Source organism: Epinephelus fuscoguttatus, linkage group LG1 (assembly GCF_011397635.1).
Source record: "Epinephelus fuscoguttatus linkage group LG1, E.fuscoguttatus.final_Chr_v1".
Classification (NCBI taxonomy): Eukaryota; Metazoa; Chordata; class Actinopteri; order Perciformes; family Serranidae; genus Epinephelus; species Epinephelus fuscoguttatus.
The window spans coordinates 6,634,645-6,647,292 of NC_064752.1; the positions used below are offsets into that span (position 1 = coordinate 6,634,645).

Genomic DNA, 12,648 nt, shown 5'->3' on the forward strand with positions numbered 1-12,648 from the left:
CTGGATTTTCACATTTCCTTTTTTTTTTTTTTTTTTATTGTGCAATATGACATTACAGTGACAATACAGGACAAACAGAAAACAGGTGTGAACAACAAACAACAACAGATTTTGTGTGTGTGTGTGTGTGTGTGTGTGTGTGCGCGTGTGTGTGTGTGTGTGTGTGTGTGTGTGATTTGAGAGTAAGAAAGACAGTAATATATAATATAATAGTATTAATAGTAATAAATATTATAATCATCAGACATGGAGATGGAGATGAGTATACAGAAGGAAAAAATAAATACATAAAGAAAATAACATAAATAAGTAAGTAACAACAACAACAACAACAATAATAATAGCAACAACAATAATAATAATAATAATAATAATAATAATAATAATAATATGGAGGGTGGAGGAGAAGGGAGGGGGAGGGGGGGTCTTTATGAGATGTTTAATGTGATGCCTCATGTCCCTACCCACCCACACATGACCAGCCTGCGGCCCCCAACACCCCCCATTTTATTTATTTATCTATTTTATTTATTTATTTGTTTATTAATATATATATTTTTTTATTTTATTTTATTTTATTTTATTTTAATGAGATAGTCTTTTAAGAGGTATGTGGTGCATTAAAACCGATTTTCACATTTCTTACGGTCCTTGGATGCATCACGTGCAACAAATGCTTCTGTCAGAAAGCAAACATTATCAAATCTGAGCCTAACATAGTGATGTTTAAATAAAATCACTTTATTATGCGTCGCATTTAAAATTTGGTCAACCGTAAACACCTTAGAGGAACGACAAGAGTGAAAACTAAGCCTTTGGAGTCACAACCCAGCCACCTCACCTCCTCTGATGAATCAATAATTGTTGCAGTGGACAAGATTACATTGGAATTAATGCACAGAATCAACGCCATACCTACAGTGTAAGCTCTCTATCAACATAGAGCCTATGCCGTAACCTGACGTGCACCTCGCCTGAAATGTAACTACTTGCCTTGGTGACGCAGACCTCCTGTTGATTTCTGTAAGCTGAAACCATTTCCCTCAGTGGAAACAAAGCTTTTATTTATTTTAATTTCACTGATGAGAAACAATAAATTGTGAAGACAATAAAGCCTCCACAAAAATAGCATTTTAAGTCTTGTGTGTGATTTATCCTGGCTTCATATGAGCAGAGGAAAAGTCCGCTAGCCACTTGGCTAATTTATACAATGTAAAATACGATAGGCTTGTGCTAATAACGTTAGCATGTTGTATTTGTTTGGAAAACATGTTTAGTATAAGACAGTTGTTTTGTCAGTGAACCTTGTGAGTTGTAATGAGCCGAATTTTGTAACGTTACCTGAGTTAAATGTTGCTGTTGTCCCTGGTTTCATATGAGTAGAGGAAATCTCTGCTAGCAGCTACGCTAATTTATACAATGTAAAATGCCATAGACTTTTGCTAAAAACATTAGCATGTTGTATTTGTGGGGAAAATGTGTCCAGATAAAGACAAATGTTTGTCTGTCATTGCTACGAGTTATAGTGAAGCTGGTTTGTGTCCTTGAGTTTGAAATTGTCTCATGAAGCCATGTTTAATGTGTGTTTAATGTGTATTTTGGATCAACTTTACAGCACTTCACAGAAACCCCGCCGCCGACTAGTGTTTTGGAGGTGTAACTGCAGAGTGACACAGACACACCACTGCACAAGTATAAATGCTCACAACAGTGTAAGCCACGTGTGTAGGCTATGATGAACGCTCGGCATAGAGGTGCGCATTGGTAGCAGAAGCTGAGGGCCCCAACCAGGCTGCCGTATTTGACGCCTTGGGAGTGAGAACAGCTTGAAATGTTGTTAGGTCAGAAGCCAATAAATGAACCACTGCAACTGTTTGCATATTCTAATTATACAGGAATGTTTACTGAAGAGAACAAACACGCAAAGTACATATTAGTAATGACATGTTTGGGAATGTGATCAGAAACTGTGACTATCTACATGTACAAACTATGGGCAACTATTTAGATGTTAACAAAGCACAACTCAAAGCTTCAGTGTCACATTTAGGTTATTTAGATTTCACAAAAATGAATCCTCCAAGTCTTTGTTACAGTTTTTTTGAGGTGAGATTAGACACTGCAACATTTTGAGGAACTGAGTAGAAACTCAGAAGTGCACCTTTGTCTCCTGTGCAGCAGTAAATGTTTAGCACCGTGCATCAAACTGCAGAGAACCATCACAAGCTTTTAAACAACCCCATCAACCCAAACTGCTTTCCTCTCTGAGAATGATATCCTATTTTTTATGTGTACGTGCCTCACACTGATACTGTGTTTTGACAGGAAATACTTGACATTATGAAAGTGAGATGCTCTCTAAATGTAGTTTCACTGGGAGTTGCAGCAGCCTGTACTCTCTGTATCTAAAGTCTGTGTGCGTATCTCTGTCCTCTGGGAATAAACACACTTATTGTCTCGCCTTTTCTCCTCTCACTTTTCCTCACTGTCTCTCCAACGCTTTTTTATTTAGTTCACTTTCAGCTTTATTAGAGTTTTATGAGAAAGACTTCACCACAGCGAGAAGCAAAAGAATCATTGCTTGCGGACACAAAGCAAAGGTAGGGTAAACAAAAAAGTGTGACAAGATCCAGCTGTGTGTGTACACAGCCTTGCATTTATTCTCTCTGTCTCTGCCTCCTTCAGGAAGTCTAAAATGTAGATGTTAGTCGCTTTTCCTGTCACGTGACCTCCCGTCCAACGGCTCTGACAGCGGCTGTGCAAACACAACACCTCCCCTCATGGTGCTACAGCCTGCAGTCTGCACAGAGAGCTGCATCTTGGATGCTGGCTGGTGTTTGTCAGACAGAGGGACACTGAAAGAGAGAAAAGACAATGAATAAAAAAACAGTTTATTTTCTGTCTTTTAATTTTTCTTGTCTCTTGGACTGTGGCAGTGTTTTCCTATCAGGATGGCTGAGAGCTGTTTCTTCCTAAGTTCTGCTAACACAACACAGCTACCATTAAAAAAAAATCAATCTATTGGATATCAAACACTCACCATGTGTACACAGGAAAGATGACTTGAAGAAAAGAAAAGAAAAGAAAAGAAAAGAAAAGAAAAGAAATGTATATATTTTTGCAAGACATATGATGCCACATATTCACCCTGGACAGGTTGCCAGACTATCGCAGGGCTGACACATAAACAGACAACCAATCACACTCACATTCACATCTTCAGGCAACTTGGAGTCAACAGTAATCTAACCTGCATGTCTTTGGACTGTGGGAGGAACTGAATAAAACCAACACTAAAGCTCCTTTCAGACACAACTATAGACTGTATAACGGACGTAGTGACCGTTATGTCACCCACTGGTTTGTGGACTCCCATTCTGAAACCTTGAGTTTGGCATTTTGGCCATGGCCATCTTCGGTTTTGAAGCCAAGGTAGGTGTTTTGATGAGCTGGGTCAGTGTGCAAGACAACATCCTGATGTTTTCACTGTGTGTGCTGTGACTCGAGCAATGAACAAGGCTAGTTCAGAGAACAGTGGGGAGTCAACACAAGCTGATCCCTCAGAGTTGTGTTCTCAGGGCGAGCTGCCTGAGAAAGTCCAGGATAAGCCTTTGCTGTGCCCTTGCCCTTTGCCATCCATCAGTAGAGAGGAGCTCATTTCAGAGCAGGCAGTAGACCCCACTTTAACACCTCTGTTTGAAATGGTTTGCCCTATGAGCAAGGCAGGGGAGCTGAAAAATTGCTACTTTCTCCAAGAGGGTGTGCTGCTGAAGAAATGGTCTCATGTTGTTGACAATGTGGAAGTGGACCAGGTGACTCAGGTTGTGGTGCCAGCTGCATTCAGGCAGTTGGTGTTGCGCATGTCCCATGATGGTGTGGCTGGGCACTTGGGAGTGAAGAAGACCTATGATCGTGTTCTTCGTCATTTCTTTTGGCCTCTGTTGAAGCGTGACGTGTCAGCATATTGTAAAATGTGTCACACATGTCAACTGACTGGCAAGCACAACCAGAGCCAGCTCCATTGTGTCCAATTACAGTAGTGGAGAACCCATTTGAGCACCTGCTTGTGGATTGTGTGGGTCCACTGCCAAAGAGTAAAAATGGCAACTGTTACTTGTTGACTGTTATGTGCAAGAGTACTAGATACCTAGCAGCATTTCCTCTACACTCTATTAAGGTTAAGCCTGTGATAAAAGCTCAATTTTATGTCTCAAACTTTTGTTAAGGTGCTGAAGCAGCTTCAGGTGCAACGTAGTATCTAAACTTTGAAGTCAATGCTGAGGTCTTATTGTACTGAGCTGTCCCATGATTGGGAGTCTTCCCTGGCTGTTGCTTGCAGTGCGAGAGGTTTGCCAAGAGAGTACAGGGTTTAGCCCTAATGAGTTGGTTTTTGGTCACAAAGTCTGTGGTCCTTTGGCAGTTTTAAGTGATCACTGGAAAAGTGTTGATTCTGCTGACAACATTCTCACTTATGTGAATGACTTTCGTTGCTGTTTGTATACTGCTTGTACAACTGCCGGAAGAAGCTTGGTGTGGCTTAGGGGAAAATGAAGGATCTTTTTGATCAGAAGGCTAAAGCTCGCCAGTTTCAGTCAGGTGATCAAATTTTGGCACTTCTGCCAATTGTAGGCTCTCCTTTTCAGGCAAAGTTTCATGGACCGTACACAGTTAAAGCCTTTGGAAACACAGCTTGAAATAGTAAAACTGCATATACTATATCAAAGTCAAGTGTCTCATTAATCATCCACAAAAGTCTGAGTGAAAAAAACATTCATAACTATTAGAAAACAGCTCATTTTGCTGTTTAGACCACTTGCTAGGACAGAGTGGGCGTGGCAGACAATGCTCTGATTGACAGTGCCCTCGTTTTGATTGACATCTCTCTGGCTCAGCAATGGCTGCCACAAATTTAATCCAGCCATACATGTTTGAGCCCTCTGATGATTCAGAGGACGAAGCAGAAGCCCTGCCAGCTGAAAATGATTCCTTTCAGGTGGTCACTGAATGGTAAGTTTCAAAATGTTTTCTGATTCATATTAATGTTACTTCATAGAATAGTTAGCATAACTTTTACATGCAGTGTTAGCTGAGATGAATGACAACAGGAGGCTAGCGCTTTGCCTTTCTTCATTGAGATACGTTTTCATTGAAAACATAAATCTGCTCCGTTTTTCTGATAATAGCCTTTTTCATTCAAACACATCCAGTCTTAATAGATTAAATCTGTCTTTACTCTGACACACACACACTGACCCTCAAAGTGGGAGAGACCGGTGCCGGCTGGTCGTCTCTCTGGCGTTGTGTAGAAGTATTTGCCCGCCTCAAATAATGTTCCCCTCTGGCTAAAATTGTGTTGTTTCCCGCAGCATCACCTCCACGATTGGGGATATGTTTATGCGTAGCAAAGCTAACTGCTTGGGGTTGGGGTTAGGGGTGAGGAAGGGTGCACATTACGTCCCCTCCCTACGAGCAGACACCAGCAGAGCCTCCGCTGGGTCGCAGCCGAGCGGTTCAGCCAGTTTACAATCTGTATTTTCTAAACATCAGACTAGAAAGCTGTTTGTTGGCTCAGACTCAAAGAGGCAGATTTAGCTGGAGCAGAAATGTTTTGTTGCGCTGCCACTGGGGGGCGGGATGAGACAACTGACTGATGATTTATATTGGTTTGGAATTTATTGCGTAATAAATCTAGATAACCACGGCCAAATCAAACCCAATTTCAAGAATGTACAAAAACTTAAAAGACAGATATTTCGAATTTGGATGGAAACTGATTTCTAATTGTTTTTACATGTTTAATATTATGTACATAAGACCCTAAATTACATAGTTAGAAGGGTATTGTGGATTTGGGTTTCCAGAGCTTTTAAGAGCATGATGTCTGAGTGTGACTACCTTATCCATACACCTGAAAGGAGAAAGAAAGTTCACTGGTGTCATATAAATCTACTGAAGCCATATTATGCTGAGCAGGCAGATGTTGGGGCTGTGAAGGGGGGTAGTGCTGCATCACTGCAAGAGGGTGAGTCCAAAGTTGTCTTGGCTGTTGCAAGGTTGGCTAGTATGTCATCTGAAGACTTTGTGGCTCCATCAGAAGAGAGTGTTACGGGGAAACTAAATAACTTAGCTTATTTAAACAACTTGGAGGCTCAGTTGAGTTATTTGTCAGGTCCTCAACAAACAGACTTGGTTCAGTTGATTAATTCCCACATTTCTCTGTTTTCAGACACCCCGTCACGCACTCACCTTATCCAGCATGACATAGATGTTGCGGATGTGACACCCATTAAACAACGTTTCTATCGTCGTTGTTGTGTACAACGACTCCTGGGAATGCCGTGTTCAATGCCTCAAGGCTCTGTTTGATCGCCTAGTGGAGGCCAATTTGACAGTTAACTTGTCAAAATGTGAATTTGCCAAGGCCAGTGTGACATACCTGGGTAAAGTTGTGGGCCATGGGCAGGTATGTCCAGTGAGGGCTAAAGTGGAAGCCATTGACGGGTACCCTGTGCCAACAACAAAAAGAGAGCTGGGGAGGTTTTTGGGGTTGGTGGGTTTTTTCACTGTTTTTGTCAAAACTTCTCCACTGTGGTAGCTCCACTAACTAACCTTCTGAGCAAGAAAGCTGTATTTGAGTGGTCTCCCCAGTGTCAAGCTGCTTTTGTTGCTGTGAAAAACCTTCTGTTGCTCCTAACTTTGAAAAACCCTTCAAGATTCAGGTGGATGCCAGCGGAGTTGGTACAGGAGCAGTACTTCCACAGGAGGATGAAGGGAGTATTGACCATCCAGTCTGTTTCTCCTCGCATAAGTTCAAACATCACCAACTAAACTATTCAGCTGTTGAGAAGGAGACTCTGGCATTAATTCCGGCCCTTCAGTTTTTTGAAGTGTATGTGGGGTGACGCTTGAGCATCACTGCCTTTGAGGGTCTTTTAGTACAACCAAATACCGAACATGACTTTTTTAAGGGGACCATAAAGTCACAGTTTCCTTTCACGAACTGAAAACAAACTAAAATAGCCACAGCTACGGCTACGCCTATTCTCTGTGACTCTGTGGTCATGCCATGGTTAACCAACATAACCAAAGTTGTCATGGTACCCAGCTGTCACTTAATTTGGCCATGCCCTTTATTGTGCATAACTTGAAGCCTTAATAACATTTAAACAAGTGAGTCATAAATTGTATGAGTTAGATATGAATTAAAGGAGGAAAATTAGCTATAGAGACCAAAACCATTTAGTATCAGGATATAAACATATTTATTTCTGCTCTTAAGTTGGGCATTTAACATGATTGGCTCTGTTTAAGGGCCAGCCTCAAGAGGCCACTAGGGGAACTGCAGGTTTTTGGCATTTCCGCATCGGCTTCATTTTTCAGCCCTGGAGGCTGCCGCTTCGACAACATGATTAAAGCTGTGCTTGCCACTGAAATAAGTGAACACAGTGCAGCACTCAAATAGTTTAAACTTTGAGCGCAGCAGCAGCACAAGCACGCTGAATGGTGAGCTTGCACTTTTTCGGATGCAGAAAAAAGGGACAACATGTAAACTCCACACATCCCTTGCCCTGAGTTCGGATCCTCTTTCTGTGAGGCGACAGTGCTAAAAACGCACCGCCGTGTTGCCTGAACTGAAACAATATATTTCTGATGCTGTGTTTTAAGAGCTAATAAAGGACAATTCTGTCGCAACAGCTGCTTCAGTTGTGTTAATTTTGCCTTTTGTCCCTGTCTCCAGCCACCTCTCACCTCCCCCCGACCCACGCATTCCTGAGGAATTTCCCAGACTTGCCATGCTCCTTCTGTCCCAACAATCCTGGTCACCTGACTCTAACATCCCCCCTGCCCACATTCCCAAATCCTCCCCAGCTGCTGACACACCTGCCTCCCTTAACGCTCGTCTTTTTCAGATCCACATCAGATAAGTCAGTCATGCGACACATTTACAACACAAATCAGCCGATGCTCTCTAAAACATAATCGTGGCTTTGAATCAAAACAAGGTGTTACTTCAGCTTGCCGCCTTTACTGCTGGTCTCTGGTTACATGGAAATGTTCCCAGACCAAAAAAAAAAACAATACAAAGATTAAAAAAAAGAAAAAAAAAGGTGAAACCAAGTTTTGCTGTTTTCAAAAGTACAATATGTACATTATTAATCCTAGCTCATCAACATGTCATCACTGAAGATTAACAAGAGGATCAAAGAGGTTTCACTCTGGTCCTGTGTTGTCTTTGTCTCTTTGGCTTCTTCTTTTCTTTTGGAGGATTATGATAATAACAGACTGTGAATAAGCTCAAAGGAACAAGACAACCTCAAATTAAATTTGGTTTAAAGTAACCATATGAGGTGCAGCATTAGAGCTTATAAGGGTAAATACTTCCTCCTTGTACAAATTTTCACTTCACAGCTTTCTACTGCATTGCTAGTGCTACTGAGAGTAATATTAACTTACAAGTAATCGTTTCATACTCATCTAAATGTTTTCTAAAGCAGGATTTATACTTGTGTGTCAGCTCTAGCCTACACTGTATCCTACGCACGTGGCCTCCTCCATTGTGAGCAATTATACTTGTGCAGTGGTGTGTCTGTGTCACTCTGCAGTTACACCTCTAAAACACTAGCTGCTGGCAGGGTGTCTGTGAAGTTCTGTAAACTTTACTTGATTCAAAACACACATTAAACACACATTAAACATGACTTAATAGCAACAATTTCCAACTCAAGTATACAAATCAGCTTCACTATAACTCGCAGCATTCACAGACAAACACTGTGTCTTTATCTGGACACATTTTCCCCACAAATACAACGTGCTAATGTTTTTAGCACAAGCCTATGGCATTTTACATTGTATAAATTAGCTTAGCGGCTAGGGGAGATTTCCTCTACTCATATGAAGCCAGGGACAACAGCAACATTTAACTCAGGTAACATTATAAGATTCGGCTCCAAAACAACTCACAAGGTTCACTGACAAAACAACTGTCTTATACTAAACATGTTTTCCAGACAAATATAACATGCTAACATTATTAGCACAAGCCTATGGCATTTTACATTGTATAAATTAGCCAAGTGGCTAGCAGAGATTTCCTCTGCTCATATGAAGCCAGGATAAATCACACACAAGACTTAAAATGCTATTTATGTGGAGGCTTTATTATCTACACAATTTATTTTCTTGTCTGTGAAATTAAAGTAAATAAAAGCTTCGTTTCCACTGAGGGAAATGGTTTCAGCTTACAAACATAGACAGGAGGTCTGCGTCACAACAATGTGTAGTTACATTTCTGGGAAGGTGCTTGTCAGGCTACGGCCTTGATTTGACACCTAAGTATAAATCCCATGTATTGTGGTCCTCTACACCTTTTGTAGTTCTGTTTTATAACCCTAATATTACTGTATTATCTGTCTGAACTCTTATTGTTTTGTTTGTCTGGTTAGATGCTGTATGTCTCAATAAATATCTGATCACAGAAACAATCATCTCTTTTAGTTTTGTAGCTTTGGCTATCGATTCAATAAGCTGATAACATTATACTTACCACTCTAGCTGCTGAGAACTCAAACTGTGGCAACATCATGAAAAATAGGTCCAACTGGTTAACAAACCTGACCTGTGGGACGATAACAGTTGTTAAAAATAAAAAAAAAAAAATTTAAAAAAAGGCCATTGGGTGAGCCAGTTTATCTGAACCACTTTAACTGGAGGTTAAATCGGAAGTAAACACACCTGTAAAGTCACAAATTATCACTCATTACACAGGAAAACACAGTACACACAATCATGACTGAACTGCAAATGTGGACCAAGAGGTCAGTGTGTTAACTGTGGGGGATTTTACTGGAGAATCTGGGTACATTTTTTCTTACCGGTGACCTTTGCTTTTCTTTGTTTATAACCCTTTATGATCGTCTGATTGCTTGTGTTTGTCATGTGTGACCTACTTTTAGTGGTGTGGTCATGGTCCAAGGTCTCAATCACTCCAGTGAGGACATTGTTAGTATAACTGATAGAGTCATGTAAATGTAATGAAATGTAATGAAAAATAATAATAATAATAAGTTGTAATAATCTGTAGTCCTTGTTATCAGCCATCATGTCTGACTCCATTTCCTACACACGGTCATGCCAAAACAGCTGGCCCAATTACAGTTAGAGTGAAGAGCAGCGATACGATCTGTAATAAATATAAGTGTGTCATGATCTATTAAACTTATTATTGTACGTCTGTCCGTCCTGGAAGAGCGATGTGGTCATGCTGAATGTTGACCACAGTTTCACACCTGTATCCAGCCGCTTTCAAAAGGTAACTTTTGAAACATGGACCTTATTAACCTGTGTTTTTGTGTCTAAGTGACCAATAGATTCAACTTCTTCTTCTTTTTTAAACGGGTCCAGTATGGACCCTTTTACTGTTAGTAAATAGCATGAAGGTTTTTTTGGTGGGCAGGGCTTAGCTGGAGGCAAAACTATAGAGTGTGCCAGCGTTGACGTCAAAACCCGGAAGTTTAGCGTCGCGCTGGTTCCCAGAAGAGAAAGTGAATGTGATTTTTGCATTGCGTTTTGGATTATGTAAGAAAATAAGCTCTGTGGCAAACACAAGTTTATGATACTTACAGGTTTTGTTCAGCGAGATAATCTTCACATATGAACACCTTTCATACCACATTTGAAGCTTAAATGCGATCGCCAGAAGTAAAAAGCTAACGTTAGGCATTAACGGACTACATGACTACTCCACGGTCGCATGACTCTTTACGTCACCGCCACCAAGCTTTCAACTGATTTCGGCGGCTTTATTTTAAAAACATTGTATAATGAGGAAATCGGACTGTTTAAGCTAAATAAACAGTTTGTAGTTTGGGGTTTGTAGTCGTATTGAGCAACTTGTTAGCAACCGCCTTTTTTACGACATGTAAAAGCTTCAAAATTCACAAGTAGGGTATTTACTGACTTGTTTTATGTCGTAGAACAAAACCTGAAACTCACTTAAGCTTTTGTTAACCACAGACCTTATTTGAGGCATTTTACCAAAATCCCATTCAAAAAACGTATTGACTTTTAGACGAGAGAACCGGAAGTGCTAAAAGCGCTAACGGAGTTCCGGGTTTACTGGCACACTCTATTCTCTACAGATATTAGCTAGCACTAGTTAGCAAGTTCTACTGACTTCTTTCAGACAATCGAGGAAGATGCTGCGAGGGGTGCATTCCGAAATACTAATTCCAAGTACCGGCGTGCACTCTGGCACAAACTGGACTGTACATAAATCCAGAGCGCTGTCTTAATGTATTGTTATCTTATCCAGAGCACCGTAGTCTCAAAGCAGCAGAGTGCCAGGCGGAGTGAATGTGTGATTAACTTCACCGTTACGACAAACGACATCCATCTGTCTTTTGGACTCTCACAGCGAATAAGGAAAAACGCATTATAATGCCAATCTTAGAAAGGAGGACGACACTTGAACGTTTCCTCCAGTGTGTTTAGCTATCGAAGCTAACGTTAGCCAATGCGCTAAAAAGTTAGCATTACAGAGAAATCCAATATTTCTCTTAATATCTCCTCAGTTTCTGATGAGATGGACATGATAACCCTTAATACACATCCTTCTCTCTCTCTCACCTGCTCCTGGTAAATTTCCGTTCACCTGCACCCTGCCAGCCAGCCACGCCCCCTTCATCAACTCCACTCACCTCTGCACACAGCTGTTTCTCATCAGCACTCCCTGCATATAAGCAGCTGCTGCCTTTCCCACAGTGCCAAATTGTTCTTTGACTTCATGCAAGACACCCCAGCACTCACTCTTGGCTTGTTCTCCCGGTACTGACCCTGCCTGTTCCTGACCTGCCTCCATCGTCTCTGCCCTGGTGGTCACCTCAGCCTTCTGTCTCCTGCCTGCCTGCTCCCTTCCTGGTTCTAACCTCAGCTCTCCTGAGTCGGCTAGCTACATCGGTCTTCATTCCATTACCACCCTCATGAGAGACCCGCCTGCACTCACGGTACAGTCCACAGCTCTCAGACTGCCTGCTCTCATCTCATTCACTCACCACTGGAACTACAAGCAAGCCAAACCCAAAGACCCCAGAACTGTTGCATATCTGTGTAAGCAATAAAGGTCATTACCGACTGTCTGCCAGCCTCTCTGAGTGCTGCATTTGGGTTGTTTGGATTTGCCACTGACAGGCTCAGATTGTGTTGTAAGTGTCTGACACCACTATGGTGAGGATCCTGACCGCAGTAGAACTTTTCGTTAAAGAGAAAGATCCTTTTTGTTTAACCAGAAAGCCCTGAAATCACTACCGGCAAACCCAGCAGACTTCATTTATTCTCCTCTTCATTATTTTGTCAAACACTGAGCCTCTCAGTGACAAAACAAGCTCTTTTAATGGTCGTAAATTGAGGGTGCACAGTTGCCCATTAACATCTGTTTCACAGCTGCTGGCTGCAGTGCTCTCATTCAATACTGGACCAGTTTCTGAAACTGTAACCTCCATTAGTCACTTACACACAAAAACTTTGGAAATAATGGTCTAGGTTTAAAAATACTGAAGTTACCCTTTCAGTGTCTCATCTGTATTTGGATAAAGAAGTTGCCTGAATGTCATTCTGTCTTTATTTGCATAAAAGCAGAGAGTAAACAAG

The 12,648-nt window shown here is 41.3% G+C and overlaps 1 long non-coding RNA gene across 1 annotated transcript; it reads right to left on the minus strand.

The window, feature by feature from the left end:
* Positions 1 to 2,613: 2,613 nt before the first annotated feature.
* Positions 2,614 to 9,805, minus strand: LOC125903680 (uncharacterized). The gene is made up of 3 exons (XR_007451330.1): positions 9,736 to 9,805; positions 9,548 to 9,619; positions 2,614 to 2,855 (listed from the first exon to the last, which is right to left on the minus strand). It is a non-coding gene; the product is annotated as an uncharacterized LOC125903680 (long non-coding RNA).
* Between the last annotated feature and the right edge of the window lie 2,843 nt (positions 9,806 to 12,648).